At 55.8% G+C, this 6,727-nt stretch overlaps 1 pseudogene; it reads right to left on the minus strand.

Annotated features, from left to right (window-relative positions):
- Nucleotides 1–1,737: 1,737 nt before the first annotated feature.
- The window catches only part of LOC136366818 (membrane progestin receptor delta-like), a 5,168-nt pseudogene continuing 178 nt past the window's right edge, over nt 1,738–6,727 (minus strand).

The following is a 6,727-nucleotide window of genomic DNA, read 5'->3' on the forward strand; positions in this document are numbered from 1 at the left end:
TTTTTTTTTTTAAAGGGATAAAAGGACCTGGAGGAGCCTGAAATTCCTGAAATTGATGCTCTTGTCCAAATCCACGTGGTTTAGAGGGGATGAAGGAGGTTCGCCGGAATCTGACCCCAAAATTCCTGGATTTGTTGGGGATTTGCCGTGGATCAACATTCCACAAATAAATATACCGGTCTCTTTCCTTGGAACATCTGGACACGGAGTTTTCATTTCTCCTGGGAAGAGAATTGAGGAAATCCAGAGATTTTTGGTTAAAAAACCCGGAATAAATCCTCGCCTTGCCCCAAGATCCAGCATCACCCATCCATGGAATTCTGGCGTTCCATCCACCTGGAAAATGCAGTTTTCCCAAAATTCCCGGCGCTGGAGAGGACAGGGGGATTTTTCAGTTCAAAAGTTGAACGACCTGGAATAAATCTGGGATGATTCCCGATGTTTTTTCCGGGTTCTGCAATCCCAGTTGGATTCCTCTCCGGTCACAGCAGCTCCCAAAGTAAATAAACTCTGGAATTATCAGCAACGATCTCCAAAGGGATTCGTTTTCCCAGGAATATTTTTTATTATCATGAAGCAGATTAAAAGCAGCGATTACATTAATTTAATAAAACCATCAGATAAAAAAAAAAAAAAAAACCCAAACGACTCCAGTGCTTATAAATATCCCGAAAATCCCGGTCAGCTTTCCCAAGGATTGATTTATCCCGGATTTAACCGTTCATCCCAGATTTTATTGTGTTATCCCAAATTCCAGGAGCTCCCAAGTGCAGCAGTCAGACCCGGCAAAGGCACTTAAGGAAATTAATGGAAAACCCGTGAAATATCCAGGAAAAAGAAAATTCCCGAAAATTCCAGGAAAAGGCTGAGAGCTCCAGGCTCTTCCTACGACATCCAGGAGCAGCAGGGAAGGAAAACAGGGAACAACAGAGGGAAAAATCCCGGAATTCTTTGAAATTCCCAGGGTGCTTTTAATCCTTGAGCTGCCCCAACATCCTGCTTTTCTCCCACGGATCCCAATCCCAGCCCTCATCCAAGGAAAACATCAAAAACCTTCCCCCAAAGGATCCCAAATCCCAGGAGCTATCCCAATCCCGGGATCCAGCCTTGGGAATACCTGGGACAGGATGGAATTCCTTCATTCCCAGTGAATTAAGCCCAATTCCAATCCCCACGTGGAACTCGGAATTCCCACGGGAATGAATCTCTCAGGATTCCTGGCATTAGACCCTGGCAGAGCTTTCCTGTGGGAACATCCCATTGAAGCTCTCCTGGAAGCCCTTTTCCGGGATAATGATTAAAAACTGTGGGAATTAAAACCGGAGGGAAAAACTCCAATCCCTTCATGCCACTTTTCCAGGCACTCGGGCTGAGCGTAAGGCTCGGAATTCCAAGGAATTCCATTCCCAAGGGGAAAACGGGAATTAGGGAGCGCTTGGCTTCACCCAGCTGCTGATGCCAACATTCCCTGGATTTCCTGGGGGTTTCTCCCCAAGGCAGACCTGAGGGATCCTGGATTTTTTTGGGAAGCAGCAGCGTTTCCCTCTCTTTCCAGGGATCCAATCCCGATTATTTGACGCTTTCCCTGCGGATAACAACAGGATGGGAAGCCTTCCCATAAAACCAGCGTGCTTTTCCCTGGGGAAATTCCCAAAGGAATATTTCCAGGCGATCCATTTCCCCCTCGAAACGCACGGACACCTCTGGAATGGGGCTGCTCCCAGAATCCCGGAAATCCTAGCGGGATTTTTCCCGGGAACGAGGCTCCGGGCGGAGGCGGAGCTGCGGAAGCAGATCCCGAGGATGGTCAGGCTGGCGGCTGCTCCCATTCCCAAGGATCCAAAGGTTTCAAGGGAAGAGGGAAGCGGAGGCGGCCCCGCCGCTCCGCCATGTCCATGGAGACGGCTTCCAGCTGGAAGAGCGTTCCCAGGATCCGCAGACGTGGAAACCTGTGGCTGTGCCCTGTGATGGAAAACTCCGCGAATTCCATGGAAATTCCATTGGAATTCCATGAGTGTTTGGCTGGGCCAGGTGGGTTCTCATCCCGAATGCTCCATGGGCTTGGAGCGCTCGGGGATAATGGGAGGTGGCCCGCCCATCCAAAGCATCACGGAATTCCAGGATCCAGGATTAAATCCCACTCAGCCGCTTCAGTTGGCGTCCATGGAATGTTTATCTACAAATTCCTGCTCCTGATTCCTGCGGTTTATCATCCTACAAATTCCTATTCCCGATTCCCGGGGCTTATCCTCCTCGTAATTCCTCTTCCCAATGCATGTGCCTCCAGGGGGTTATTCCCGGGATTCTCTGGGGTTATTCCCAGGATCCCACGGGGTTATTCTAGTATTCCTGTGGGGTCATTTCCTGGATTCCCTGGGGTCATTCCACCATTCCCTGGGGTCATTCCCGCCATTCCCTGGGTTTATTCCCACCATTCCTGGGGTCATTCCCTGGGTTCATTCGCCATTCCCTGGGGTCATTCCCGCCATTCCCTGGGGTCATTCCCTGGGGTCATTCCACCATTCCCTGGGTTCATTCCACCATTCCCTGGGGTCATTCCCACCATTCCCTGGGTCATTCCCACAATTCCCTGGGGTCATTCCCACCATTCCCTGGGGTCATTCCCACCATTCCCTGGGTTTATTCCCACCATTCCTGGGGTCATTCCCGCCATTCCTGGGTTCATTCCCGCCATTCCCTGGGGTCATTCCGCCATTCCCTGGAATTCTCACCGATGAGGTCGAAGCTCCCCGGCGCAGGCGCTCGGGCAGGCGGGAGGTGAAGCTGAGGAAGGTGAGGAGGGCGCAGAGGCTGTGCCGGGAATGCAGCGGGAGAGAACCTTCGGAGCAGCCCCGGGCACGCACGGGACAGCTGCCGGAAAACGGGAGTGATCCATCACTCCATTGATCCGTGGATCCATCAATCCGTCATCCATCCATCCATCCTCCATCATCCATCCAACCGCCATCCATCCTCCATCATCCATCCAACCGCCATCCCTCCATCCCTCCATCCATCCATCCCCATCCCTCCATCCAATCCATCCATCCATCCATCCATCCATCCCTCCATCCATCCATCCATCCAGCCCATCCATCCATCCATCCACATCCATCCATCCATCCCTCCATCCCTCCATCCATCCATCCATCATCCATCCATCCATCCCTCCATCCCTCCATCCCTCCATCCCTCCATCCCATCCATCCCCATCCCTCCATCCCTCCATCCATCCCTCCATCCCTCCCTCCATCCCTCCATCCATCCCTCCATCCACCATCCATCCATCCATCCCTCCATCCCTCCATCCCTATCCATCCTCCATCCATCCTCCATCCCCCCTCCATCCTCCATCCATCCCTCCACAGAGGAGCCCCACCCATTCCTGTTCCCAGCTCCCATCACCTCCACTCCAACGCTGTTTCCCAGGAAAAATCGGGATTGCTCCCTCAACCCCAAGGATCCACAGCCATTCCCAGTTTCCCCACTCCTGCCTGTCCTCATCCCTCCCCAAATCCCACCCTGCTCCAGTTCAATCCCTGGAAAAGGCCCCTCCCAGCTCCCCACGGCAGGAATTTTCCAGCCCTTTGAATGGGAGGAATCCGCCGGCAATCGGAGCAGGAAAAAATATCCGCGAGCCTTTCCTGCCGGAGTTTGTTTTCCTTTCCAAGCCCGAGCTGGGCCTGTTTTCCCAAAGAATTCCTGGCTGAGGCAGCTGAGATTTCCCAGGGTTTTGTGGGATACTCACCCTGTAGAAACTGGGATGCTGTCAAAGATGTAGGGATAGACAAAGGCCAAAGTTCGGGAAGCTTTGCTCAGGAGCGGCCGCTCCGCCTCCAAACCTGGGAAACATTGGGAATTCCACATGGGATACACTGGGATACACCGGGAATTTCACATGGGATACATCAGGAATACACAGGGAATACCACATAGGATATTCGCTGTGGTATCCACCGGGAATTTCTCTGGGATCCACCAGGAATTCCACACTTCTCCAGGAACCCAGGATATCACACCTGAACCATCCCCAAGTTCCTTCCCAATCCAAATCCAAATTCCAGGATCCCATAAATCCCTTGGGAACCTCCCAAAATTCAACCTCCTCCCGTTACCCACATTTCATCACCGAGTTCCCCACGGAATTTCCCAACAGAAAATGCCCTCTTTCCCCTTCCCCAGTCTCCCGATCCCAAAGCCCTGATCCCGAATTCCCCGGAATTCACCTGGAATAGCAGGCCAGGCCGGTGCTGAGCGCGGAGTTGGCGCGGCCACGGGAAGGTAGGAACCATGGAAGTGCTCCCGAGCCATTCCAGAGGGAAGGAGTAGGCGGAATAGGCCAGCGCCGAGCCTGGAAACACGGCAGGGCTCGTCAGCTCCCGATCCAAAATTCCTCTGGAATTCCCTTGGAACCTCACTCTGCTGGGCTCAGCTCTGAGCTCTGGAAAATCGGGAATCTGGAGCAGGGAGCGTTCCACAGGGATTGGAGAGGTGTGGGAATATCCTGGAATTGCCGTGTGAGGCTCCTCCAGTTGGGTAAAATCTGGGATTTTCCTCATTCCCATTATCCCGAATCCCACCCGGCCGGGGCTGTCCAAATTGTTGGAGGCCGGAGCTGCTCCGGACGTCCCAAGTTCCGGAGCGCAGGATGAGGAAAGGAAGAGCGGGAAGTTCCCCCAAACCTCCCCCTGGATGTGGCATCCCATAAACCTGGGCAAAATACCCCAAATCTCATTAACCCGGGTGAAATTCCCAAAATCCCATAAACAGGGCTATCCCAGCTTCCCGTGTCCCCTGGAACCCTACATCCCATTAACCTGGGCGAAATTCCCAAATCCCATAAACATGGGCTATCCCAGCTTCCCTGTCCCCCGGAATCCCCACATCCCATAACCTCGGGCTAAATTCCCCAGTCCCATAAACCCAGGCTAAATTCCCAAAACCCCACAAACCCAGGTGGAATCCCAAAACCCCACAACCCCACAAACCCTCACCCAGCCTGTAGAGGCTGAGTGTGGCATAGTCACAGCAGTACCCCACAAACCCCACAAACCCCAACACCCCCACAACACCCATAACCCCATAAACCCCACAAACCCTAAATGCCCCAGACCCTCACCCAGTCCATACAGGCTGAGCGCCGTGTAGTCACAGCAGCAGGCGCGGTGCCCCCCACACCGCCCAGAGCCCCCAGACCCCAACACCCCATAAACCCCATAACCCCACAAACCCCCTATACCCCACATACCCATGACCCCACAAACCCCATAAATCCCATAAATCCCCCATAAATGCCCTCACCCAGCCGTAGAGGCTCAGTGCCGTGTAGTCGCAGCAGTAGGCGCGGTGCCGCCCGGTCTCACCCAGCGCCCCAAACCCCACACACCCCACACCCCGTGACCCCACAAACCATAAATCCCCCATAAATGCCCTCACCCAGTCCATAGAGGCTGAGTGCGGTGTAGTAGCAGTAGGCTCAATGCCCCCCACACTCACCCAGCGCCAGACCCCCAGACCCCAAAACCCCATGGCCCACACCCCACAAACCCCGTGACCCCACAAACCCCGTGACCCCACAAACCCCATAACCCCATAACCCAATAACCCTCACCCAGCCCGTAGAGGCTCAGTGCCGTGTAGTCGCAGCAGTAGGCGCGGTGCCCCCCACACCCGCCCTGTGCCCCCAGACCCCACAGACCCCCAAACCCCACAAACCCCATAAATCCCCCATAAATGCCCTCACCCAGTCCGTAGAGGCTGAGCGCGGTGTAGTCGCAGCAGTAGGCGCGGTGCCGCCGCTCCCCCGGCCCAGTGCCCCCAGCCCCACACACCCATAACCCACCCACCCCACAACCCCGTGACCCCACAAACCCCATAAACCAATAACCCCCCATAATGCCCTCACCAGCCGTAGAGGCTCAGTGCCGTGTAGTCGCAGCAGTAGGCGCGGTGCCGCCCGCTCCAGCCCAGTGCCCCCAGACCCACACACCCAACAAACCAACCCATAAACCCACAAACCCATGACCCACAAACCCCGTGACCCACAAATCCATAAATCCCCCATAAATGCCTCACCCAGCCCGTAGAGCTCAGCGCGGTGTAGTCGCAGCAGTAGGCGCGTGGTGCCGCCCGCTCCGGCCCTGTGCCCCAGACCCCACAACCCCATAACCCCACAACCCCACAAACCCGTGACCCCACAAAACCCGTGACCCCATAAATCCCATAAATCCCCATAACCCTCACCCAGCCCGTAGAGACTCAGTGCCGTGTAGTCGCAGCAGTGGCGCGGGCCGCCCGCTCCGGCCCAGCGCCCCGAGGCGTGCGCGCGGCGAGGGCCAGCGGGTAGAGCGCGCACGTGCCCAGGTGAGCAGGAAGGGCCCCCCGCCCCGGGATCCGCCCCCGAGGCCCGCAGGTGAGACACCAACAGCCACAGCAGGTACCTGAGGGGACGGCAGAGGGGCGTGTCGGACGTGGCACAGCAGGTGGGCACCGGGCGTGCCCAGGTGTGTCTTGAGGGCCCTGGGCAGGTGTCAAGGTGTCCCCAGGTCTGTCCCAAGTGTCCCCAGGTGGTCCCAGGTGTGTCCCCAGGTGTGCCCAGGTCTGGTCAGGTGAGCCAAGTGTCCCCAGCGTCCCAGGTGTTGTCCCAGATGCCCCAGTGTGTCCAGGTGTGTCCCCAGGGGTCTCCATGTGTAGGTGTGTCCCAGGTGTGTCCAGGTATGTCCCCAGG

Source organism: Sylvia atricapilla, chromosome 13, assembly GCF_009819655.1.
Source record: "Sylvia atricapilla isolate bSylAtr1 chromosome 13, bSylAtr1.pri, whole genome shotgun sequence".
NCBI lineage: Eukaryota > Metazoa > Chordata > Aves > Passeriformes > Sylviidae > Sylvia > Sylvia atricapilla.